The 27711-nt window shown below is 46.5% G+C and overlaps 1 protein-coding gene across 1 annotated transcript in view; it reads left to right on the top strand.

The window, feature by feature from the left end:
- Positions 1-16897: 16897 nt before the first annotated feature.
- LOC144764054 (uncharacterized) overlaps positions 16898-27711 on the top strand; it is a 45434-nt gene continuing 34620 nt past the window's right edge. The window contains exon 1 of the mRNA XM_078650207.1: positions 16898-16973. The gene's annotated coding sequence lies outside the window, so the exon portion shown is untranslated. The remainder of the gene's footprint in view (positions 16974-27711) is intronic.

Below are 27711 nucleotides of genomic sequence, written 5' to 3' on the forward strand. Positions count from 1 at the left end.
ATCGGCTGCAGCCGGATCCCGTCGGCCTCGGCCCCCCGACCGTTGGTGGCCGGACCGGAAGAGCATGTGGCGGGACTACCTGCAACTCTCAAGGGCCACCGCGGCCGGACTGGGAGAGAGAGGGGAGGGTCGAGGAGACATTCCCCCCCCCTGCAACTGTTCAGCGTTGTAAAGGCAATCCCCTGGCCGGGTCCCGCTGGTCTCGCCTCTCCTCCGGCTACACCCTACGTTAGGATCTCCTGGCCGAGGCGTGGCAGCAGGACCTGCCTTATATGGGCTGCTCCCGGCTGGGCGTAGCCGGAACCCTGCCCCACCTTGGAAGTTTCCAGAGTGGGGGCGGATGTTCTACTGACTTGCATTTTCCCTAGTCTATCGATTTTTTTGGCGTGGCAGGCGGTGGGACAGCGAGGGGTGATTTGGTTTCTCTTACTGTTTTTCTGGTCTCTCACCACTGGCATATTTTAACGTTTTCTTGTTTCTAGGACATTAATAGGTTTTATCATTACGTTATGTTATCGTTTCTTTGTTCGTTGTTTAATAAAAGTTCATGTTCATCAGTGGCCTACTGATTTTCGTTTTCCTATTCTTTTCTTTCCAGGTTGTTTCATGCTAAAGTTTCTGTTAACAGGATACAGTGATCACTTCGTTATTATTGCATATGTCCTTTTCACTAGGGGTGCTCTCTGGTCGGGCCAGATGACGTATGTCTAGTAAATGGTCCGGGTGAAACAGGTGCATCAATCAGTGGGGAGTAGATAGGCATGACAGATTACAACGGGGGAGAAAGGTCCGCATTACGTACCCTTTCACTACTTGCAAAGATTTTCCTACGTTTATTTGCAAACAGGGAATACCTCCAAAAAGAACTAATTCCCAAACAGTCAATGTTCGGACAATCAATCAATCAATGAGGAATGAAATAGGTACGACGTGTTAAAGGCTTGCGTTACCTACCCTTCACTATCTGCAAAGGGAGAGAGAATATTCCTATTCTTCCTCGTTTGCAGGCAGAGAAGATCCTTAAGAGAACCAACTTCGAACAATTCAATGCTCGATTCAAACAATCAACAAGGGGTACTGTGAACACAAATGAACGCCGCTTATGTACATACGCATTGCTATTTTCAACAGGTTGTTCCTAATGTTTCTATTTTAGCGAGGTCAAAAAGAGATCCCATTAGTGGCCTACTGATTTTGCTCGATTCCTTTTGTTTTTTTACACGGTTTTTCGCTATCTGCAAAGACTAAACAGAGTATTGCGACTCTGTGCTTGTTTGTAAATAGAGAATGAACCAAAGAGAACAATCAATCAAATGGAGAGAGAAGCAGGCACGACGGATTACAAAGGGGGCAAAGGGCTGCGTTAACTACCCTTCACTATCTGCAAAGAGAGAGTACTCCTAATAGCAATGAGGGGTGGGGGGCAGCATTCAAAGCAGATCAGTGTGCATAAACACGAAAATGTTTTTACTTACCACGTACTTGACATTCGACAGCTTATGATATTTGCTATTAAAAAACCATTGAAATTCACTGAAAAAACCATAGGTTATAGACCATATATAGTTAGGAATTAGCATTTACAAAACCTTGAAAATTCACTGAAAAAACCATAGGTTATAGACCATATATAGTTAGGAATTAGCATTTACAAAACCTTGAAAATTCACTGCAAAACCATAGGTTAGAGACCATATATAGTTAGCTGGACATTTTATTGACATAAAACCAATGAAATTCCATATATAGTTAGTTGCACTAACTATATATCGCGCACCCGCAATCCACTGCTGATGATGTCACATATTACATCATTCATGACATGGTCAGTGACATCACTGATGACATCACTGATGACATCTCAAATGACATCACTGATGACATCACTGATGACATCTCATTTGACATCAATGACCACATCACTGATGATATCATTCATGTGACAATACAATGCATCTCCTCACATTTTAATATAACCTCTGTTTCACCCAGTGTTAAAAAGAGTATAATTTTTGAAACCATTGACACACCAATACTAGTTACTACATACGCACTCACTGATTGCTACGTCTACACACACCTTCACTCATTCACCCATACAATCATTCATACATACAATCACTCATCTTTACAACACTATCATATGCACTCATACACCTATACAGACACTCACAGTCTGCCACTCATCCATGGAGTTACTTACACACCTAGTCAGTCCTGTAAAGAATCAATGAGACTTCCATTTTCTTGTCTATACAGTTAAACATAGAGCACCTTACATTTTCAAACATGTACTAACACATACTTACTTTCTTATACAATCATTGATACAAGTACAGATTGATCTGCACAGAGTCACACACCTCCCAGCTAGCCACACACACACTCAGTCTCCCATACAAATACTTGGGCAATCAATCAATAACCCATATAGTTACTCATATAGCTACTGATCAACACATGCAGCAGTTTACAGAACAACAGACATAATGATGCACAAATTAAGACAGTTTAGTCACTAACCCATGCACTCAGTGAGACACATTTAATCACTCACTCATACATTCAGTCATGCACCTACTAAATCCTTCGTCCAGACACTTATACATCCACTCATTCTTCAATATGTAAGACATATTTTAACTTTACAGAATTATACAGTCACTGGATGTAGTCATCAGTGATGTCATTTGAGATGTCATCAGTGATGTCATCAGTGATGTCATTTGAGATGTCATCAGTGATGTCATCAGTGATGTCACTGACCATGTCATGAATGATGTAATATGTGACATCATCAGCAGTGGATTGCGGGTGCGCGATATATAGTTAGTGCAACTAACTATATATGGAATTTCATTGGTTTTATGTCAATAAAATGTCCAGCTAACTATATATGGTCTCTAACCTATGGTTTTTGCAGTGAATTTTCAAGGTTTTGTAAATGCTAATTCCTAACTATATATGGTCTATAACCTATGGTTTTTTCAGTGAATTTTCAAGGTTTTGTAAATGCTAATTCCTAACTATATATGGTCTATAACCTATGGTTTTTTCAGTGAATATATATATATATATATATATATGTATAAGGAAGATAGTATATGTAGATTAAAGATGCATTTAATAAACTCTGGCTTTCAAGGGTTGTTGTACTTTAAAAGTATTTGTTTTTATTTTTTGTAATTCAATAGTAAAACAACTGTAGATAGTTATGATAAAAGATGTATTTATGCAGTCACTTATAACATATAACTATCAGTGATATGTTATGTTATAAGCTGTTTTGTAACGCGCTCAAATACTACCGGAGTATCCTGGCACGGTATACCGCTGGGGAACCCGTCCTGGCTTTCCCTGTGGGATGGTCCCTACTGGGAGTCCCCAAGGTGGAGCCAGGCATCCCCGGCGTTGATGGGGCCGTTGTGGAGATTAGGCAAGCTAATGCCCAGAGTTGCCGAGTGGGACCCCTGGTTAGAGTAGGCACCGAGGAGAGAATTATCGAGTCCGCTGACCCTGGTCCACGACCCTGCCGCGTCGGAAATTGAACCCTGGTCCCGGGCCGACTCCTGCTTCCGGGTCTGCCGCCTCTAACCAGTGAGCCAGCAGAACTAATGAATATCTATAGTTTTAAAAAGATAATTATTATACACGTGTATACAAAACAATACACATATATATGTAAAGATCATTAGTCCATATAAATGCATATATACAGAGGGATATGCTGTATATTTCTGTTTGAGTGCGGTCGTTATGTGGGGAAGAGACAATTCTTGAGTAGTTTTCCAAAGATAAGGTGGTTATCTGTGGTTCTTATGTTTTAGGGTAAAGAGTTCCATAGTTTGCCTGCTTGCACAGAGAAAAATGTGCTACCCATGAATTTTTTCTTGTACGTTGGACTGCGATGCATTTGCCCCGTAATGTGGCCTTGAAAGAGTCCCAGTTATCGGTATGATGTGTGTGTTGTGGATCATTAAATGAGAAGTCTCTCTTATAGCTATCCTGAGTACATCTCATCTTATTATCTCATATCAATGAATGGGGAAAGAACCAGCGTCTGCTCTTCAGAGGTCCCTGTTCCCATATATGGGGCATCTAGACTAGTGCGTGATCAAAGATGGTAATCGAGTGGGTCGTGGCAGCCTGTAGAGCGAGTGCTAGGGTCAGGCTAAGAAATCCGTAGTTAATTCTAAAATAAGAGCGTTGGGAGTTCGAAAAGAAAGTATAGTCGAGGTCGTTGGCGTGAAGCACCCGTCATGCGTCAAAGAGCCCTAGTGTGACAAATTCTTTTTTCAAGGCTTTAGTGAAGGAACCCGTGGTCGCTCTGTGGATGGATGAGCTTTCCAGGCCCACCTCCCAGGTGAGATTAGAATCTCCTCTCAAGAAGATGTCTCACTCAGCAAAAACCCCAGCGTCGTCGCTAGTATGGAGGAGAGAAATGGACCCTGGTTTATGTTGGGAGCGTATATGGATGCAAAGGTGCACTGATGCCCCTGAAGTTTCCCCTTAACCATAATGTATCACCCCTCTCTGTCTGTCTGGCTACCCTCTGGCTGGAACCACAGGGAGGAGAGAAAGAGAAGTGCCACCCAATTGTGCTTGCTAGGGGTCGAAGACTTGTATATGAATGGATATGCTCGGTGTCAGAGCCTATGTTCTTCCTTGATTTTTAAGTGGGTTTATTGAAGTGCCACCACATCATGTCTAGCATCTAAGAGATGTTTCCATAGCTTTTGGCGCTTTGCCGGAAAGTTAAGCCCCTTAATGTTCCATGTGAGTGTAGTGATTACCACCGTGGGTTACTTAGCCGGGTTCTCGTTCTCTCAATTGTCCTCCCATATCCTCTGGCCGGTTTCCCCACCTCCTTGTATCTCTCCCTAGATGTCTCCTTTAGGCACCCCATCTCCTCCATGGCCCCCCCATCTCCTGAGCATAAATCCCATCCCGCTCACCAAAACCCCCTAAAACTCATATCCCAGCACAAATTCCCAAAATCAAACAAATCGGGAGAGATTCCCTTAAAAAACGTTTCTCTCGAAAACGTTTCATAGGGGACGTCGAGGTCAATATTCGCTAGTGCAAGGTGGATATATTTACCTAGTTTAAGAAAAGAGATCTAACCATACCCTGTCCATTGATCTTACTATCCTTCAGTGGAACCCTCAAGGTAAGAGGTCTGCTTCCCCCTACTGCAGAAATCCTGGGGCTGGTCAGAGTCTCTCCAGGGCATGCATTGTTAGCATGCATGTGTCCCTGGCCTCTGGTTCGCCTGTTTTGTGAGTAGTCCCCGATCATAGATCTTCAGTTGTCGGGGTCCAGCGCGGAAGAGTCAACTCTTAAGTTAGTCTACTCACCTTACTTGCGGCATTGGCGATCTCTAGCTTGTGTTTTCCATTGCGCTCCCTCCTCTCTGCTCCGTCGTGGGACCCGGTTGCTTTGCTCATCTTCCTCTGTTGGTCGCGGGCTGGGGATTTCCAGGCCTACCGTGCGCGCCACCTCGCTGAGTTCAGATGCATGGTAGCTTTTGTTTTTGAGGGTGAATGCCAAGCCAAAAGGATATATCCATCTATATTTGACGTTGTCTCTTTGAAGTTTCTCGGTGATAGGTCTGAACTGTTGTCGGCATGCCATGGTAGCGGGAGCAATTTCCTGGTAGAGGTTGCAAGTAAATCCTTGAAAAGTTACTTCCGGTGCCTTGTGGGCTGCCTTATCTCCTTGACTTTAAAGGAGTGGAGTTTGTCCAGAACATCTCTTGGTCGCCCTTTGGCGTTCTGTCCCGGAGACCCCACTCTGTGTACTCTGTCTATCTTGGCTTTTGTTCCTGTTGGACCTTGTAATTCCACAAAGAGACCTATCCACTGCAGGTGTCTGACATAGATATGTATGTCTATCAGAACCCTATGGAAAGCACTGTAGGTGTCTGACGTAGATATGTATGTCTATCAGAACCCTATTGAAAGCACTACAGGTGTCTGATGTAGATATGTAAGTATATCAGAACCTTGTGGAAACCATTGTATGTGTCTGTTGTAGATATATGAGAATATCAGAACCCTCTGGACAGTCCCCAGTGCTCGTGCCCTGTCTTTACAGAGTCTGTAATCACAGCACCAATGCTTGTTTGTATCCTCTTCTCACAGCCAGGAGTATTGTACTGTGCACCGCGCCAATTCTTGTTTGTATCTCTTCTCACAGCCAGGAGTAATGTACTGTCCACAGCGCCGATGCTTGTTTGTATCTCTTCTCACAGCCAGGAGTATTGTACTGTGCACAGCGCCAATGCTTGTTTGTATCCTCTTCTCACAGCCAGGAGTATTGTACTGTCCACAGCGCCAATGCTTGTTTGTATCCTCTTCTCACAGCCAGGAGTATTGTACTGTGCACAGCGCCAATGCTTGTTTGTATCCTCTTCTCACAGCCAGGAGTATTGTACTGTCCACAGCGCCAATGCTTGTTTGTATCCTCTTCTCACAGCCAGGAGTATTGTACTGTGCACAGCACCAATGCTTGTTTGTGTCTCTTCTGACAGCCAGGACTATTGTACTGTGCACAGCGCCAATGCTTGTTTGTGTCTCTTCTCACAGCCAGGAGTATTGTACTGTGCACAGCGCCAATGCTTGTTTGTGTCTCTTCTCGCAGCCAGGAGTATTGTACTGTGCACAGCGCCAATGCTTGTTTGTGGCTCTTCTGACAGCCAGGACTATTGCACTGCGCACAGCGCCAACGCTTGTTTGTATCTCTTCTCACAGCCAGGAGTATTGTACTGTGCACAGCGCCAATGCTTGTTTGTATTCTCTTCTCACAGCCAGGAGTATTGTACTGTCTACAGCGCCAATGCTTGTTTGTATCTCATCTCACAGCCAGGAGTATTGTACTGTGCACAGCGCCAATGCTTGTTGTATCTCTTCTCACAGCTAGGAGTATTGTACTGTGCACAGCGCCAATGCTTGTTTGTATCTCTTCTCACAGCCAGGAGTATTGTACTGTGCACAGTGCCAATGCTTGTTTGTATCTCTTCTCACAGCCAGGAGTATTGTAGTGTGCACAGCGCCAATGCTTGTTTGTATCTCTTCTCACAGCCAGGAGTATTGTACTGTCTACAGCGCCAATGCTTGTTTGTATCTCTTCTCACAGCCAGGAGTATTGTACTGTCCACAGCGCCAATGCTTGTTTGTATCCTCTTCTCACAGCCAGGAGTATTGTACTGTGCACAGCATCAATGCTTGTTTGTAGCTCTTCTCACAGCCAGGAATATTGTACTGTGCACCGCGCCAATGCTTGTTTGTATCTCTTCTCACAGCCAGGAGTAATGTACTGTCCACAGCGCCAATGCTTGTTTGTGTCTCTTCTCACAGCCAGGAGTATTGTACTGTGCACAGCATCAATGCTTGTTTGTATCTCTTCTCACAGGCAGGAATATTGTACTGTCCACAGCGCCAATGCTTGTTTGTATCCTCTTCTTACAGCCAGGAGTAAAGTACTGTGCACAGCACCAATGCTTGTTTGTATCTCTTCTCACAGCCAGGAGTATTGTACTGTGCACCGCGCCAATGCTTGTTTGTATCTCTTCTCACAGCCAGGAGTAATGTAGTGTCCACAGCGCCAATGCTTGTTTGTATCCTCTTCTCCCAGCCAGGAGTCTTGTACTGTGCATAGCGTCAATGTAAATGTAAATGTAAATGTAAATGTGTTGGACTTGTAAAGCGCACAGCTGCCCGTGAGCGTCCCGGCGCTGAAAACCGCTGGGGAACCCGTCCTGGCTTTCCCTGTGAGATGGTCCCTTCTGGGTATCTCCAAGGTGAAACCAGGCATCCCCGGCGTCTGTGGGGGGCCGTTGTAGAGATGAGGCAAGCTTAATGCCCAGAGTTGCCGAGTGGGACCCCTGGTTAGAGTAGGCACCGAGGTGAGAATTGTCGAGTCCGCTGACCCTGGTCCACAACCCTTCAGCGCCAATGCATGTTTGTATCCTCTTCTCACAGCCAGGAGTAAAGTACTGTGCACAGCACCAATGCTTGTTTGTATCTCTTCTCACCGCCAGGAGTATTGTACTGTGCACCTCGCCAATGCTTGTTTGCATCTCTTCTCACAGCCAGGAGTAATGTAGTGTCCACAGCGCCAATGCTTGTTTGTATCCTCTTCTCACAGCCAGGGGTATTGCACTGTGCACAGCGCCAATGCTTGTTTGTATCTCTTCTCACATCCAGGAGTATTGTACTGTGCACAGTGCCAATGCTTGTTTGTATCTCTTCTCACAGCCAGGAGTATTGTACCGTGCACAGCACCAATGCTTGTTTGTATCTCTGCTCACAGCCAGGAGTATTGTCCTGTGCACAGCGCCAATGCTTGTTTGTATCTCTTCTCACAGCCAGGAGTAATGTAGTGTCCACAGCGCCAATGCTTGTTTGTATCTCTTCTCACAGCCAGGAGTATTGTACTGTGTACAGCGCCAATGCTTGTTTGTATCTCTACTCACAGCAGCCAGGAGTATTGTGCTGTGCACAGTGCCAATGCTTGTTTGTATCTCTTCTCACAGCCAGGAGTATTGTACTGTGCACAGCGACAATGCTTGTTTGTATCTCTTCTCACAGCCAGGAGTATTGTCCTGTGCACAGCGTCAATGCTTGTTTGTATCTCTTCTCACAGCCAGGAGTATTGTACTGTGCACAGCGCCAATGCTTGTTTGTATCCTCTTCTCACCACCAGGAGTATTGTACTGTGCACAGCGCCAATGCTTGTTTGTATCTCTTCTCACCGCCAGGAGTATTGTACTGTGCAACGCCAATGCTTGTTTGTATCTCTTCTCACAGCCAGGAGTATTGTACTGTCCACAGCGCCAATGCTTGTTTGTATCTCTTCTCGCAGCCAGGAGTATTGTACTGTCCACAGCGCCAATGCTTGTTTGTATCTCTTCTCGTAGCCAGGAGTATTGTACTGTCCACAGCGCCAATGCTTGTTTGTATCTCTTCTCGCAGCCAGGAGTATTGTACTGTCCACAGCGCCAATGCTTGTTTGTATCTCTTCTCACAGCCAGGAGTATTGTACTGTCCACAGCGCCAATGCTTGTTTGTATCTCTTCTCACAGCCAGGAGTATTGTCCTGTGCACAGCGCCAATGCTTGTTTGTATCTCTTCTCGTAGCCAGGAGTATTGTACTGTCCACAGCGCCAATGCTTGTTTGTATCTCTTCTCGCAGCCAGGAGTATTGTACTGTCCACAGCGCCAATGCTTGTTTGTATCTCTTCTCACAGCCAGGAGTATTGTACTGTCCACAGCGCCAATGCTTGTTTGTATCTCTTCTCACAGCCAGGAGTATTGTCCTGTGCACAGCGCCAATGCTTGTTTGTATCTCTCCTCACAGCCAGTAGTATTGTCCTGTGCACAGAGCCAATGCTTGTTTGTATCTCTTCTCACAGCCAGGAGTATTGTACTGTCCACAGCGCCAATGCTTGTTTGTGCCTCTTCTCACAGCCAGGAGTCTTGTAATGTGCACAGCGCCAATGCTTGTTTGTGCCTCTTCTCACAGCCAGGAGTATTGTACTGTGCACAGCGTCAATGCTTGTTTGTATCTCTTCTCACAGCCATGAGTATTGTACTGTGCACAGAGCCAATGCTTGTTTGTGCCTCTTCTCACAGCCAGGATTCTTGTAATGTGCACAGCGCCAATGCTTGTTTGTGCCTCTTCTCACAGCCAGGAGTATTGTACCGTGCACAGCACCAATGCTTGTTTGTGCCTCTTCTCACAGCCATGAGTATTGTACTGTGCACAGAGCCAATGCTTGTTTGTGCCTCTTCTCACAGCCAGGAGTCTTGTAATGTGCACAGAGCCAATGCTTGTTTGTATCTCTTCTCACAGCCAGGAGTCTTGTAATGTGCACAGAGCCAATGCTTGTTTGTATCTCTCCTCACAGCCAGGAGTCTTGTAATGTGCACAGAGCCAATGCTTGTTTGTGCCTCTTCTCACAGCCAGGAGTCTTGTAATGTGCACAGAGCCAATGCTTGTTTGTGCCTCTTCTCACAGCCAGGAGTCTTGTAATGTGCACAGAGCCAATGCTTGTTTGTGCCTCTTCTCACAGCCAGGAGTCTTGTAATGTGCACAGAGCCAATGCTTGTTTGTGCCTCTTCTCACAGCCAGGAGTATTGTACTGTCCACAGCGCCAATGCTTGTTTGTATCTCTTCTCACAGCCAGGAGTATTGTCCTGTGCACAGCGCCAATGCTTGTTTGTATCTCTCCTCACAGCCAGTAGTATTGTCCTGTGCACAGCGCCAATGCTTGTTTGTATCTCTTCTCACAGCCAGGACTATTGTACTGTCCACAGCGCCAATGCTTGTTTGTGCCTCTTCTCACAGCCAGGAGTCTTGTAATGTGCACAGCGCCAATGCTTGTTTGTGCCTCTTCTCACAGCCAGGAGTATTGTACTGTGCACAGCGCCAATGCTTGTTTGTATCTCTTCTCACAGCCATGAGTATTGCACTGTGCACAGAGCCAATGCTTGTTTGTGCCTCTTCTCACAGCCAGGAGTCTTGTAATGTGCACAGCGCCAATGCTTGTTTGTGCCTCTTCTCACAGCCAGGAGTATTGTACCGTGCACAGCACCAATGCTTGTTTGTGCCTCTTCTCACAGCCAGGAGTCTTGTAATGTGCACAGAGCCAATGCTTGTTTGTTCCTCTTCTCACAGCCAGGAGTCTTGTAATGTGCACAGAGCCAATGCTTGTTTGTGCCTCTTCTCACAGCCAGGAGTATTGTACTGTCCAGAGCGCCAATGCTTGTTTGTATCTCTTCTCACAGCCAGGAGTATTGTCCTGTGCACAGCGCCAATGCTTGTTTGTATCTCTCCTCACAGCCAGTAGTATTATCCTGTGCACAGCGCCAATGCTTGTTTGTATCTCTTCTCACAGCCAGGAGTATTGTACTGTCCACAGCGCCAATGCTTGTTTGTGCCTCTTCTCACAGCCAGGAGTCTTGTAATGTGCACAGCGCCAATGCTTGTTTGTGCCTCTTCTCACAGCCAGGAGTATTGTACTGTGCACAGCGCCAATGCTTGTTTGTATCTCTTCTCACAGCCATGAGTATTGTACTGTGCACAGAGCCAATGCTTGTTTGTGCCTCTTCTCACAGCCAGGAGTCTTGTAATGTGCACAGCGTCAATGCTTGTTTATGCCTCTTCTCACAGCCAGGAGTATTGTACCGTGCACAGCACCAATGCTTGTTTGTGCCTCTTCTCACAGCCAGGAGTCTTGTAATGTGCACAGCGCCAATGCTTGTTTGTGCCTCTTCTCACAGCCAGGAGTCTTGCACTGTCCACAGCGCCAATGCTTGTTTGTATCTCTTCTCACAGCCAGGAGTATTGTCCTGTGCACAGCACCAATGCTTGTTTGTATCTCTCCTCACAGCCAGTAGTATTGTCCTGTGCACAGCGCCAATGCTTGTTTGTATCTCTTCTCACAGCCAGGAGTATTGTACTGTCCACAGCGCCAATGCTTGTTTGTACCTCTTCTCACAGCCAGGAGTCTTGTGATGTGCACAGCGCCAATGCTTGTTTGTGCCTCTTCTCACAGCCAGGAGTCTTGTAATGTGCACAGAGCCAATGCTTGTTTGTGCCTCTTCTCACAGCCAGGAGTCTTGTAATGTGCACAGGGCCAATGCTTGTTTGTGCCTCTTCTCACAGCCAGGAGTCTTGTAATGTGCACAGAGCCAATGCTTGTTTGTGCCTCTTCTCACAGCCAGGAGTATTGTACTGTCCACAGCGCCAATGCTTGTTTGTATCTCTTCTCACAGCCAGGAGTATTGTCCTGTGCACAGCGCCAATGCTTGTTTGTATCTCTCCTCACAGCCAGTAGTATTGTCCTGTGCACAGCGCCAATGCTTGTTTGTATCTCTTCTCACAGCCAGGAGTATTGTACTGTCCACAGCGCCAATGCTTGTTTGTGCCTCTTCTCACAGCCAGGAGTCTTGTAATGTGCACAGCGCCAATGCTTGTTTGTATCTCTTCTCACAGCCATGAGTATTGCACTGTGCACAGAGCCAATGCTTGTTTGTGCCTCTTCTCACAGCCAGGAGTCTTGTAATGTGCACAGCGCCAATGCTTGTTTGTGCCTCTTCTCACAGCCAGGAGTATTGTACCGTGCACAGCACCAATGCTTGTTTGTGCCTCTTCTCACAGCCAGGAGTCTTGTAATGTCCACAGAGCCAATGCTTGTTTGTGCCTCTTCTCACAGCCAGGAGTCTTGTAATGTGCACAGAGCCAATGCTTGTTTGTGCCTCTTCTCACAGCCAGGAGTATTGTACTGTCCACAGCGCCAATGCTTGTTTGTATCTCTTCTCACAGCCAGGAGTATTGTCCTGTGCACAGCGCCAATGCTTGTTTGTATCTCTCCTCACAGCCAGTAGTATTGTCCTGTGCACAGCGCCAATGCTTGTTTGTATCTCTTCTCACAGCCAGGAGTATTGTACTGTCCACAGCGCCAATGCTTGTTTGTGCCTCTTCTCACAGCCAGGAGTCTTGTCATGTGCACAGAGCCAATGCTTGTTTGTGCCTCTTCTCACAGCCAGGAGTATTGTACTGTGCACAGCGCCAATGCTTGTTTGTATCTCTTCTCACAGCCATGAGTATTGTACTGTGCACAGAGCCAATGCTTGTTTGTGCCTCTTCTCACAGCCAGGAGTCTTGTAATGTGCACAGCGCCAATGCTTGTTTATGCCTCTTCTCACAGCCAGGAGTATTGTACCGTGCACAGCACCAATGCTTGTTTGTGCCTCTTCTCACAGCCAGGAGTCTTGTAATGTGCACAGAGCCAATGCTTGTTTGTGCCTCTTCTCACAGCCAGGAGTCTTGTACTGTCCACAGCGCCAATGCTTGTTTGTATCTCTTCTCACAGCCAGGAGTATTGTCCTGTGCACAGCGCCAATGCTTGTTTGTATCTCTCCTCACAGCCAGTAGTATTGTCCTGTGCACAGCGCCAATGCTTGTTTGTATCTCTTCTCACAGCCAGGAGTATTGTACTGTCCACAGCGCCAATGCTTGTTTGTGCCTCTTCTCACAGCCAGGAGTCTTGTGATGTGCACAGCGCCAATGCTTGTTTGTGCCTCTTCTCACAGCCAGGAGTATTGTACTGTGCACAGCGCCAATGCTTGTTTGTGCCTCTTCTCACAGCCAGGAGTCTTGTAATGTGCACAGCGCCAATGCTTGTTTGTGCCTCTTCTCACAGCCAGGAGTATTGTACTGTGCACAGCGCCAATGCTTGTTTGTATCTCTTCTCACAGCCATGAGTATTGTACTGTGCACAGAGCCAATGCTTGTTTGTGCCTCTTCTCACAGCCAGGAGTCTTGTAATGTGCACAGCGTCAATGCTTGTTTATGCCTCTTCTCACAGCCAGGAGTATTGTACCGTGCACAGCACCAATGCTTTTTTGTGCCTCTTCTCACAGCCAGGAGTCTTGTAATGTGCACAGAGCCAATGCTTGTTTGTGCCTCTTCTCACAGCCAGGAGTCTTGTACTGTCCACAGCGCCAATGCTTGTTTGTATCTCTTCTCACAGCCAGGAGTATTGTCCTGTGCACAGCGCCAATGCTTGTTTGTATCTCTCCTCACAGCCAGTAGTATTGTCCTGTGCACAGCGCCAATGCTTGTTTGTATCTCTTCTCACAGCCAGGAGTATTGTACTGTCCACAGCGCCAATGCTTGTTTGTGCCTCTTCTCACAGCCAGGAGTCTTGTGATGTGCACAGCGCCAATGCTTGTTTGTGCCTCTTCTCACAGCCAGGAGTCTTGTAATGTGCACAGAGCCAATGCTTGTTTGTGCCTCTTCTCACAGCCAGGAGTCTTGTAATGTGCACAGAGCCAATGCTTGTTTGTGCCTCTTCTCACAGCCAGGAGTCTTGTAATGTGCACAGAGCCAATGCTTGTTTGTGCCTCTTCTCACAGCCAGGAGTATTGTACTGTCCACAGCGCCAATGCTTGTTTGTATCTCTTCTCACAGCCAGGAGTATTGTCCTGTGCACAGCGCCAATGCTTGTTTGTATCTCTCCTCACAGCCAGTAGTATTGTCCTGTGCACAGCGCCAATGCTTGTTTGTATCTCTTCTCACAGCCAGGAGTATTGTACTGTCCACAGCGCCAATGCTTGTTTGTGCCTCTTCTCACAGCCAGGAGTCTTGTAATGTGCACAGCGCCAATGCTTGTTTGTGCCTCTTCTCACAGCCAGGAGTATTGTACTGTGCACAGCGCCAATGCTTGTTTGTATCTCTTCTCACAGCCATGAGTATTGCACTGTGCACAGAGCCAATGCTTGTTTGTGCCTCTTCTCACAGCCAGGAGTCTTGTAATGTGCACAGCGCCAATGCTTGTTTGTGCCTCTTCTCACAGCCAGGAGTATTGTACCGTGCACAGCACCAATGCTTGTTTGTGCCTCTTCTCACAGCCAGGAGTCTTGTAATGTGCACAGAGCCAATGCTTGTTTGTGCCTCTTCTCACAGCCAGGAGTCTTGTAATGTGCACAGAGCCAATGCTTGTTTGTGCCTCTTCTCACAGCCAGGAGTATTGTACTGTCCACAGCGCCAATGCTTGTTTGTATCTCTTCTCACAGCCAGGAGTATTGTCCTGTGCACAGCGCCAATGCTTGTTTGTATCTCTCCTCACAGCCAGTAGTATTGTCCTGTGCACAGCGCCAATGCTTGTTTGTATCTCTTCTCACAGCCAGGAGTATTGTACTGTCCACAGCGCCAATGCTTGTTTGTGCCTCTTCTCACAGCCAGGAGTCTTGTAATGTGCACAGCGCCAATGCTTGTTTGTGCCTCTTCTCACAGCCAGGAGTATTGTCTGTGCACAGCGCCAATGCTTGTTTGTATCTCTTCTCACAGCCAGGAGTATTGTACTGTCCACAGCGCCAATGCTTGTTTGTGCCTCTTCTCACAGCCAGGAGTCTTGTAATGTGCACAGCGCCAATGCTTGTTTGTGCCTCTTCTCACAGCCAGGAGTATTGTACTGTCCACAGCGCCAATGCTTGTTTGTGCCTCTTCTCACAGCCAGGAGTCTTGTGATGTGCACAGCGCCAATGCTTGTTTGTGCCTCTTCTCACAGCCAGGAGTATTGTACTGTGCACAGCGCCAATGCTTGTTTGTGTCTCTTCTCACAGCCAGGAGTATTGTACTGTCCACAGCGCCAATGCTTATTTGTATCTCTTCTCACAGCCAGGAGTATTGTCCTGTGCACAGCGCCAATGCTTGTTTGTATCTCTCCTCACAGCCAGTAGTATTGTCCTGTGCACAGCGCCAATGCTTGTTTGTATCTCTTCTCACAGCCAGGAGTATTGTACTGTCCACAGCGCCAATGCTTGTTTGTGCCTCTTCTCACAGCCAGGAGTCTTGTAATGTGCACAGCGCCAATGCTTGTTTGTGCCTCTTCTCACAGCCAGGAGTATTGTCTGTGCACAGCGCCAATGCTTGTTTGTATCTCTTCTCACAGCCAGGAGTATTGTACTGTCCACAGCGCCAATGCTTGTTTGTGCCTCTTCTCACAGCCAGGAGTCTTGTAATGTGCACAGCGCCAATGCTTGTTTGTGCCTCTTCTCACAGCCAGGAGTATTGTACTGTCCACAGCGCCAATGCTTGTTTGTGCCTCTTCTCACAGCCAGGAGTCTTGTGATGTGCACAGCGCCAATGCTTGTTTGTGCCTCTTCTCACAGCCAGGAGTATTGTACTGTGCACAGCGCCAATGCTTGTTTGTGTCTCTTCTCACAGCCATGAGTATTGTACTGTGCACAGAGCCAATGCTTGTTTGTGCCTCTTCTCACAGCCAGGAGTCTTGTTATGTGCACAGAGCCAATGCTTGTTTGTATCTCTTCTCACAGGCAGGAGTATTGCCCTGTCCCTGGCAGAGCTGCAGCTGTGAGAGGGTCTAATATCCCCCTCGGGAGCGCTCTCTGGGGTGTTTTCAGCTTTTCTTGTCTCTTTTTCTCTTTTAGAAATATATTAGAGCTACTTCTCAACAAAGTCCAGCCAGCAAAGGGAGACCCGTGCAAAATGTACTGATTGTCTCTTTGTTTTTACTCTGACATATCAGCTGCGGTAAACCCGTATAATAATTGTTGTATTATGCATATAAAATCCAAAAATAAAAAGTATAAAATAAAGAAAAAATAAAGAAAAAATAAAGAAATGACCCGGACTCACTGACTCCTGTCAATCAGAGTGCGTGATGGAGGCTGGGGGCTCACTGGCTCCTGTCAATCAGAGTGGTGAGGGAGGCTGGGGGCTCACTGACTCCTGTCAATCAGAGTGGTGAGGGAGGCTGGGGGCTCACTGACTCCTGTCAATCAGAGTGCGTGAGGGAGGCTGGGGGCTCACTGACTCCTGTCAATCAGAGTGCGTGAGGGAGGCTGGGGGCTCACTGACTCCTGTCAATCAGAGTGGTGAGGGAGGCTGGGGGCTCACTGACTCCTGTCAATCAGAGTGCGTGAGGGAGGCTGGGGGCTCACTGACTCCTGTCAATCAGAGTGCGTGAGGGAGGCTGGGGGCTCACTGACTCCTGTCAATCAGAGTGTGAGGGAGGCTGGGGCTCACTCACTCCTGTCAATCACAGTGTGGGGGAGGCTGGGGCTCACTGACTCCTGTCAATCAGAGTGTGAGGGAGGCCTGGGGGTGTTATAAGATCCGCCTTAATGTATACAATGTATCTATTATGGCCTCTTAACTCCAGTGTTATTCCTGGATTGTTCCATAAAGAACAAGCATTTCCTGTAGGCTCCGCCCCTTAGCCCTCCGTCCTGCAGCCTCTCATCATCCCTCGAGTGGGGGTGTTCCGGGGCTCCCCCGGCTGACCACCCCCACCTCTGACGTCACTGGCAATGGCGGGGCGATCACTCCAGCCCTGAAGCCCCCCGGAAAGGCAGATAGAGTTCACTTATTTACATCCCGAAGTGCTGTGAAGCCAGCGCGCCGTGTGATCTGCTGCAGCGCAGTGTGATCTGCTGCAGGTGAGTTGTCTGTGCGGGAGGCCCGAGTCGGGGAAGGTACAGACTGAGGGGGCGGGGGCCGGGGGTCGTGCCCCCCTTGTTTAAGTGTAATTGTGGTGTAACGGCCTGAGCTGCTGTCTCGGGAGCTGGGTAACCAGGTTCAAGTCTGTGATTGGGACAAATCGGCTGAATGTGTCTTTTTGTAATCGGGCTGGTGATCAGGAAAAGCGCTCCTATACCCTCGGCCGCGTGCGCGCTAAATAAAGCTACAAAAAAACTGAAGAAAGGGAGTTTTATCTTTTTCAACCTTCCCCCCCTCCCGGAGGAGCTCAGGCGGGTGACCGGTGAATGGGGCCATATTGGTATACAGCCGCCCCCTCCCTCATCCCTGCCCCCTCTCTCCCACAGCTCCCTCTCTCCCCGCCTCTGCTCTCTCCCTGCCTCTCTCCCTCCCTCTCTCCCCTCTCCCTGCCTCTCTCCCTCTCTCTCTCCCACAGCTTCCTCTCTCTCCCCTCTCCCGCCTCTCTCCTACAGCTTCCTCTCTCTCACTGTTCCCTCCACCTCTCATCCTTCATGTATGTTCCATCTTCATCTTTGCATAACTATTGCATCTAAAAGGGGCCACTCGTGATCAAGCCCTCAGCCTTAGACCCCAGCAGGGCTGTCTCAGCCGTTCATCCTTGAGAAGTGGATATTAGTAGCTGTCATGAAGAGGTATTGGGTGAGATGTCATCCTACAGTGCATATGTTCATTTAACACATCTTTAACAGTTATGTGTTGTCTTCGTCCTCCGGTTGTCTGCGGTTGCGGGTTCACCACGTGGCAGGATGTTAGAAATCGGGTCTCTAGTTGGCCGACGTATGCACCCTGTCCAAGTAGGGACCACAATCCTAGTCAAGGTAAGTCACAACACCATCCCAAATTATCCTGTGCTCACCCCCCCTCGGCCCTCTGTAGCGTGGCACAGAGCGGGCAGTCTTAACTTAGAAGGCAGTGTGTAAAGTGTTTCTGCAATAGCTCATACAACAACACCGCGAATAAACCACAAAAGACTCCAAAACAGCTTAGAGAAATAGAGAATATTTTTCTGAGGAAAACAAGACCAAAATGATCAAAGTCAAGATATTGAATGTTGAAGAAATAAATGCAATAAAGTGCTTAGAAGCAGGTAGCACTAAAAAGGTTACTGCAGGCACCAAGGGACCAGTGCAAATCCAAAGTTCAGGTAGGTCACGATGGAGCGTGGGCCTGCTATAGGGACCCCAGGCCCGTGAACCACAGTACCTTGGATCCTGGGGTGCAGTCTGCAGGTTGAGGCTTTTTGTCGTTGGTTCCAAGAGGCTGAGCAATGAGGCTTTGCGAGGCTGCGTGTCGTCCGGCGTCGGTCCTAAGGGCTGTCATCTGGAGTGCGCAGCTTTGCGGGACGTTGCATCAGATTTTGCAGAGTCTCAGTTGCAGAGCCCACTCCTGAGGCCCAGAACTTGGAGGGGACCCCTTAGGCAAGGTTAGGACTCGCAGAAGGCAGAGTCCAGCAGGACTGCATGAAGTCTTTGTGTCCCTGAGACTTAAGAAACAGGAGGCAAGATAACAAGCCCTTGAGATCACTTTGGAGGGAAAGCAGAGTCCAGCCCTCCTTCCAGAAGAGTCGGAGAGCAGCAGGGTAACACACAGAAAAGCAGACCCAGAACCTATACTCAAATGTACCTTTGATGCAGCAAAAACTTCAAGGAGGAGTTTTGAAGTGCACAACACCACTTTCAAACCAGTCCTGTCTGCCAAGTTACATATGGGACCTGCCATTCGGGTGGTTTCGGGTCATTACACCTTTATGTCCCGGTGGGCTCCACCTTTCCTCCGATCTGCCCAGGAGGCCATCAGAATGCAGATTTATTCAGAGGGGTGTTCCGCCATCCCTGGGATTCCTGGGTTTCTGGCTGTCAGGGTAGAATGCACAAATGGGAACTGTCACCCATCCAGATGTGTCTGCAGGTCACATAGAGCAAAGTTAGGAGCACAAAATGCACTGTCTGAAAGTGGCATTTCTGCTCTAGTAGTGTTAAATCCAACCATACTAGCAAAGTGCATTCATCACTACTATGTCACCCATACCAGACATGATAAAGCTACGCCCTTGAGATTAGAAGTTACCATTAGAAGCAAGTAAGGGAAATCCTAATGCTAGTTTATGAAGAGAGTAGGCCTCACTGTTGTGATAAAACGAAATAGGCTGTTTTTTAATTCATGTACAAGACATGTAAAGCAGACAAGCACATGTCCTTCCCTTTGCTTACATAGCACCCTGCTTTTCTGGGTTGCTAAGGGCCGTCCTCAGGGGGGACTAATATGTAATAAAAGGGGGAGTTCAGGGCTTGGCAAGTAGTTTTACCTGCCAAGTCACAGTGATCACGTGCAGGCCCTGTCATGGCAGGCCTGAGACATGGTTAGGGGGCTACTTACGTGGGGAGACAATCAGTGCTGCGCAGGCCCAGACTGGCCGTTGCGGGCACAAGGCAATCCCCTGGTGCGCCACAAGGGTGGGGGCCGGTTTTGGGCCCTGGGGGCCGTTTTTGTTACAGGGCCGTTTTTGCAGCATAGCTGCAAAATCGGCCCTGTAACAAAATCGGCCGAAAACCGGCCCCGCCAAAGAGCTCAGTTGCACCCCCAGGGGGCCGGCCGAGCACTTTGCCAGTGCCGGTTTTGTTTCTCAGTCCGGCCCTGGTGCTGAGTGCCTACTAGTAACATTTAATGTACAGGCCCTGGGCACCTGTAGTACAGGTTACTAAGGACGTATGAGCACATTAAATATGCCAATTGGGTCCGATCCAATGGTACAGTGTTTTAGGGGAGAGAGTACAAGCACTTTAGCACTGATTAGCAGGTCTCAAGTGCTCAGAGTCCTAGAAACAGCAAAAATGGGTACAGAAAAGTTTGAGGGAGGCAGGCAAAAGGTTGAGGGAAGACCACCCTAAACCTGTCAGGTCGAATGCAGGGGTATTCTGGGTGAGGGTTCATGCATGTGTTCTCGTACTCTTCTACCTAATGTCAAAGTTCCTGTAATGTGTGGCATCGGGCTATCCCAGAGTGCCATATTCTTTCCCCTTTCAAGATGGCATGATCCTTCCTCGGTCGTTAGAAGCTTGGTTGTCCACCCTGGAAGTGATGCTACCAGAAGGCAACATGTCCATGGCAGAACTGGTTTGGGGTGAGCTTTCCCTCCTTACCCTGACTCCACTTTGTCTGTAGGATCAAAAGGCATCCTGCTCTGCGATGTTGGTGCTACTTCACTCACAAAGGCGGCGTCACCTTTGAAGCTTGCCTTTTGAGTGGCCGTCCTGGGAGAAGACGTGACACCTCACTCTGCAGCAACTGCCTTTGTTCCTTTGCTGGGGAGTCATTCACACATCTCCCAAGGCAGTCAGAAAGCTGTCTGTGTGCCAGTGGCATAACAAAAGCCCCTGCTGCCCCCACAGGGAGGTGAGATCCATGGGGCTCCCTCAGCAAAAGTGGTAGATGGTGGGCGGGGGTGGGCCCCCTCCATGTAATTTGCAGGGGGGCCCTATCAAGTTTTGTTACACAACTGTTGTGTGAAAGGGCCCTTGTGAGACAGAAATAATTGATTCATGTAATTTAGTTTTAGGTGCGGGTTGAGGGGTTATTAGAGGTATAAAGGGTGGGAAGTAATTTATTTTTGATTAATTAATAATTCGCTGTTTATTTGTTTTAATTGATTGATAAAAAATAATTATGGAAATTGTGTACTTAATTTGCAGTGCGGGTTGTCGGGTTTATAGGGGTTTAAGGGTGGGAGGTAATATATGTTTAATTAATGGTTAGTTGTTAATTTATATTAATTGACTGTAAATTAATTATGGAAATTGTGGAATTTGGATGCAGGTGTGGGGTTGATAAGGGTAAGCGGTGGGAAGTAATTTATGTTTAATAATTATTTGATCATTATTATTTAATTAGGGTTATTGTTTATATTTTTTGTGTGTGGGTTTTACTTTTAAGGGGTAAAGGGTGGGGAGTAAATCAATTGTATTTACTTCATAATTAGTTGTTAAATACTATTAGTTTTTTAATTGAAAAGAAGTTTTAATTGTGTGATGAATCTTTACAGTTTAATTTTAGCTCTGTGCTGTGCAGATTATATGGGTAAAGTGTGGGAAGTTAATCAATTGTTATGAGTTAATTTGCATTGTATTTAATAATATTTCTTTTATTGGCAATTAACCATGTTAATTATGGAAGTACTTCCTGTTAAATTTAGATGTGGGTTGTGAATTCTGTAGTATTATAGGGTAGGAAATAAAAAAAATGAATGTAATAATTAATTTTTTTGTTTCTAAATAAATTCTAATTAAAATTATATATTTCTCAGCAATTATTTTTGATTTAATATAATATTTGTAGGTATTTGTCCTATATATTTACCAGTATATGTTTTTTAAATATTTATTATCACATATATTTTTGACATATTTATATATTTTTAATTTATTTAGTTTTTAAAAAATATTCTTGTTAATATTATGTTTGTTTTACATTTTGAACTGGCTGGAGCAAGAATATTAATTGTTACCCACCCACAGTCTCACACTTTCCCTACTTTTGTACTAACTGGAGTGGGAATAGTAATATTTACCCCTCCGCTATCCAACACTTTCCCTACTGTTGCACTCATTGGAGTTGGAATGGTAATTTTTACCCCTCCACTATCCAAGACTTTCCCTATTGTTGCATTTACTGGAGTGGGAATAGTCATTTTTACCCCTCTGCTATCTAACACTTTCCCTACTGAAGGTGAATAGCACAGTTTTACTAGCCAGGTTAGGAGGAATAGTTTAAGACTTTCCGTCCGCACCTGTATCATTTTTGTCATATCTTGTATAGGAGTCATCTGCCTTCCTACAACTGTAGTATTTTTGACTGGCTCTTTGTTAGAATGTTGATCTGTTTGGCATTGATTTATTTTATCAGTTTTCCCAGAATCTTCTAAAAGTGTAAAGCAGTGGTGGTGTGCTGGCAGTATTGGTGGGGTTGGTGGTATTGGTGGTACTACTGGTGGTATTCTATTGGTGGTGGTATTGGTATTGGAGGTTGTATTGGTTGTAGTGGTATTGGTGGTGGTGGGATTGGTATTGTTGGTATTGGCGGTGGCATTGGTAGTGGTATTGGTGGTGGTGGTATTGGTATTGTTGGTGGTGGTATTGGATAGGTGGTGGTGGTATTAATAGTATTGGTGGTGGTGGTATTGGTAGTATTGGTGGTGGTATTGGTGGGGGTGGTATTGGTGGTGGTGGTGTTGGTGGGGGTTGTGTTGGTCATGGTGGTATTAGTGGTGGTGATGGTATTGGTGGTGGAATTGGTGATGCTGATTTTGGTTGTGGTGGTATTGGTTGTGGTGGTATTGGTAGTGGTGGTATTAGTGGTGGTATTGGTAGTGGTGGTATTGGTGGTGGTATTAGTATTGGTGGTATTGGTGGCTTTGGAGGTATTTGTGGTGGTATTGGTGGTGGTATTGGTATTGGTATTGGTATTGGTATTGGTATTGGTGGTGGTTTTATTGATAGTATTAGTGATGGTGGTGGGTGGTATTGGTTGTGGTGGTAGTGGTGGTATTGGTGGTGGTAATGGTGGTTGTGGTGGTATTGGTGATGATGGTATTGGTTTTGTTGGTATTGGTGGTGGCATTAGAGGTATTGATGGCAGAAATGGTGTTATTGGGGGTGCTATAGGTGGTGGAGGTATTGGTATTGGTGGTGGTGGTACTGGTCTTGGTGGTGGTACTGGTATTGGTGGTGGGGGTATTGGTATTGGTGGTGGTGGTATTGGTGGTAGGTATATTGGTATTGGTGGTGGTGGTATTAGTGGTGGTATTGGTGGTGGTATTTGTGGTGGGGGTATTAGTATTGGTGGTTTTGGTATTTGTGGTGGTATTGGTATTCGTGGTATACATTTTGGTGGTGGTGGCATTGGTGGTGGTGCTGGTGGTATTTCTGGTGGTATTGGTGGTGGCATTGGTATTGGCGGTGGTATTGGTTGTGGTGGTGGTGTTGGTGATGGTATTGGTAGTGTTGGCGGCATTGGTGGTGTTGGTGGTATTGGTGGTGGTATTGGACTGGTGGTGGTTTTGGATCGGTGGTGGTGATATTGGTGGTGGTGGTATTAGTAGTATTGGTGGTGGTGGTATTGGTATTATTGGTGGTGGTATTGGTGGTGGTGGTATTGGTGCTGGTGATATTGGTGGTGGTGGTATTGGTTGTGGTGCTATTGGTAGTGGTGGTATTACTATTGGTGGTGTTATTGGTGGCATTGGAGGTATTGGTGTTGGTATTGGTAAAGGTGGTGGTGATATTGGTTTTGGTGGTGGTGGTATGGGTTGGGGTATTGGGATGGGGGTATTGGTGGTGGTGGTATTGGGGGGGGGTGGTATTGGTGGTGGTGATGGTGGTGGTGTAGTGTAGTTCTTATATTCCCAACAGGCTCTGCTCGTTGGAATAATATACACTATAGATTTGACATAGGACTGAGGTGAGTATGTCTCTATCGAGTATACTAAACTTAATTGTGAGTGCCAGCTAGCTCAGAGGTCACTAGAAACTTTCTCTAATACACAAGAAGGGATTAGTTTCTGACAACAGCATAAACATGACAACTTTGTTTGCCCTTAAATCGAAAAGTATCTTCAGAGTTGTGGAAACAATAGATAACTAGTTTCACTCAGTCAATCGTGCGTGCTTCGTTTCTACAGAGTTGCACAGAAATAGAGAGATGGGTGTTTCAATAAAAGGATTTATTGAACAGTCTTCTTTCTCATGCAAGAGAGGTGAACTGCTACAATCGTTAGACAAAATGCAAAGTATAATGCATACAGCGCAAACAGTAATATAAAATAATACTGTAATAGCATGGTCTGTTGCTAGGACATGTAAAAATACATACATAAATAACACAGGCTAAAATACTCAACTGGTGCTTCTAAAATATGCCTACCCCAATGTACCTAACCTGGGTCTAGTACCAGGGAAGAAGTAGATGTTTGTTTTTTAGCATAGGTTTGGTTCTGCCAAGAATTGCCAAAGGTTTCTCTAGTTTCAATCAGCTCCATACCTTAAAATGAGAGAAGTTTGTATCTCTTTCACGGACTCGATTTCCCAACACCCCGCAAGGGGAGTCAGAAACACTGGAGCTGGATTCTCGGCAGAGGATGACAGCTTCTGATCAGTGCATCAGCTGGAGAGTTGGCTTCCTTCGGCCCTTGCTGTAGCGAGCTGCGTCGTGCAATTAGGTAGTCAAACTGCACAAAACCACACTGTACTTTGCTATAGCAAGTGAAGGTATATTTATACCTTGAAGGTGTTTAGAAATACCAGCTTTGACGTAAAGTCGGGCATATGAACATCACGGATGAACACCTTAGGAATAGTTGTTCATGCATAATAATGAGTTTCTTGGAGAAATCAATATCCAGGCTAGAGGAAGTCCCTTCAGCTTAGGAGTCTGGTTTTTCAAGCAATCGTTGTGACGTAGATGGACGGATGAAAGTAGCCATGCCTGTATTTGGGTAGCATGGACTAGGTCTAAATAAGGACTGGATATCTATGCCTATACAAGGTCAATGTGAATTGTACCTCTATAAGGGCATAAATCGGGAAAATTCATTCGGAATCTAAATTGCCATACAACAGTGGTAGTGGTATTGGTGGTGGTGGTATTGGTGGTGCTGGTGGTATTGGTGGTGATATTAGTGGTGGTATTCTTGGTGGTATTAGTGGTGGTGGTATTGGTTGTGGTGGTATTGGCAGTAGAGGTGGTGGTATTGGTGGTGGTATTAGTGGAGGTGGTGGTATTGGTGGTGGTGATATTGGTGGTGGTATTGGCATTGTTGGGATTGGTGGTGTGGTGATATAGGTGGTGGTGGTATTGCTGGTACTGGTATTGGTAGTGGTGGTATTGGCGGTGGGGGTATTGGTGGTGGTAATGGTATTGATGGTGGTGGTATTAGTATTGGTGGTGGTATTGGTATTAGTGGTAGTGGTATTGGTAGTGTTTGTATTGGTGGTGGAATTGGTGGTGGTGGTATTGGCGGTATTGGTGGTGGTATTAGTGTTGGTGGTATTGGTGGTGGTGGTATTGGTGGTGCTGGTGATATTGGTGCTGTTGAAGGTATTATTGGTTGTGGTGGTAGTGGTATTGGTATTGGTTGTGGTATTGGTTGTAGTGGTGGTATTGATATTTATAGTGTTATTGGTGGTGTGGTGATATAGGTGGTGGTGGTATTGCTGGTACTGGTATTGGTAGTGGTGGTATTGGCGGTGGGGGTATTGGTGGTGGTAATGGTATTGATGGTGGTGGTATTAGTATTGGTGGTGGTATTGGTATTAGTGGTAGTGGTATTGGTAGTGTTTGTATTGGTGGTGGAATTGGTGGTGGTGGTATTGGCGGTATTGGTGGTGGTATTAGTGTTGGTGGTATTGGTGGTGGTGGTATTGGTGGTGCTGGTGATATTGGTGCTGTTGAAGGTATTATTGGTTGTGGTGGTAGTGGTATTGGTATTGGTTGTGGTATTGGTTGTAGTGGTGGTATTGATATTTATAGTGTTATTGGTGGTGGCATTAGTGGTGGTGGTTTTGGTATTGGATTGGTGGTGGTGTTATTGGTAGTATTGGTGGTGGTGCTATTGGTAGTATTGGTGGTGGTATTGGTTATGGTGGTATGGAGGTATTCGTGGCGGTATTGGTGGTGGTATTGGTAAATGTGGTGGTATTGGTGGTGGCATTGGTATTGGAGTTGGTACTGGTATTGCTGAAGGTATTGGTGGTGGGGGTATTGACAAGGTGGTATTGTTATTGGTGGTGGTATTGTTGGTGGAGGTATTGGTATTGGCAGTGGTATTGGTGGTAATGATGGTAGTGGTATTGGTGGTGGTGGTATTGGTGGTGCTGGTGGTATTGGTGGCATTGGTGGTGGTATTAGTGATGGTGGTGGTATTGGTTGTGTTATTAATGGTGAATGTTGTGGCATTGGTGGTGGTATTGGCCATGGTAGTGGTGGTATTAGTAATAGTGTTATTGGTGGCAGTGGTGGTATTGGTGGTGATGATGGTGATGGTATTGGCATTGTTGGTGTTGGTGGTGGTATTGCTGGTGGCATTGCTGGTGGTGGTATTGGTGGTGGTAGTTGTGGTATTGGTATTGGTGGCATTGGTAATGGTGGTGGTATTGGTGGTGGTGGTATTGGTGGTGGTGGCATTGGCTTTGGTGGTGGTAGTGGTGGTATTGGTGGTGGTGGTGGTTTTGGCTGTGGTATTGGTGGTGGTGGTAATGGTATTGGTGGTTGTGATATTGGTTGTGGTGGTATTGGTTATGGTGGTATTGGTGGTATTGGTTGTGGTATTTGTGGTGGTGGTATTGGTGGTGGTATTGGTGGTGGTACTGGTAAAGGTGGTGGTATTGGTATTGGAGGTGGTACTGGTATTGGTATTGGTGGTGAGGGTATTGTCGGTGGTGGTATTGGTGGTGGTGGTATTGGTATTGGCTGTGGTATTGATGGTGGTATTGCTGGTGCTGGTGTTATTGGTGGTGGTAGTGGTGGTGCTGGTGTTATTGATGGTGGTATTAGTGGTGGTAGTATTAGTGGTGGTATTGGTAGTGGTGGTATTGGTGGTGAAATTAGTATTGGTGGTGGTGGTATTGGTGGTATTGGAGGTATTTGTGGTGGTATTGGTATTGGTGGTGGTTTTATTGATGGTATTAGTGATGGTGGTGGGTGGTATTGGTTGTGGTGGTAGTGGTGGTATTGGTGGTAGTGGTGGTATTGGTGGTGATGGTATTGGTTTTGTTGGTATTGGTGGTGGCATTAGAGGTATTGATGGCAGAAATGGTGGTATTGGTGGTCCTATAGGTGGTGGTGGTACTGGTCTTGGTGGTGGTGGTGGTGGTAGTGGTATTGGTGGTGGTGGTATTGGTGGTGGGGGTATTGGCATTGGTGGTGGTGGTATTGGTGGTGGGGATATTGGTATTGGCGGTGGTGGTATTAGTGGTGGTATTAGTATTGGTGGTAGTATTGGTATTAGTGTTGGTGGTATTGGTGGTGGTAGTGGTATTGTTATGGTGTTGGTAGTTTTGGATTGGTGGTGGTGGTATTAGTGGGGGTGGTATTGGTAGTATTGGTGGTGCTATTGGTAGTATTGTTGGTGGTGGCATTGGTGGTGGCACTGGAGGTATTGGTGGTGGTATTGGTAGTGGTGATGTTAGTATTGGTGGTATTGGTATTTGTGGTGGTATTGGTATTCATGGTATACATTTTGGTGGTGGTGGTATTGGTATTGTGGTGGTGGTATAGGTGGTGGCATTGGTGATGGTGCTGGTGGTATTGGTGGTATTTCTGGTGGTATTAGTGGTGGCATTGGTATTGGCGGTGGTAATGGTTGTGGTGGTGGTATTGGTGATGGTATTGGTAGTGTTGGCGGCATTGGTGGTGTTGGTGGTATTGGTGGTGGTGTATTGATGGTGGTATTGGACTGGTGGTGGTTTTGGATTGGTGGTGGTGATATTGGTGGTGGTATTAGTGGTGGTATTGTTGGTGCTATTAGTGGTGGTGGTATTTGAGGTGGTGGTATTGGTGGTGGTACTAGTGGAGGTGGTGGTATTGGTGGTGGTGGTATTAGCATTGTTGGGATTGGTGGTGTTGGTATTGATGGTGGTGGTACTGGTATTGGTAGTGGTGGTATTGGCAGTGGGGGTATTGGTGGTG

Source organism: Lissotriton helveticus, chromosome 6, assembly GCF_964261635.1.
Source record: "Lissotriton helveticus chromosome 6, aLisHel1.1, whole genome shotgun sequence".
NCBI lineage: Eukaryota > Metazoa > Chordata > Amphibia > Caudata > Salamandridae > Lissotriton > Lissotriton helveticus.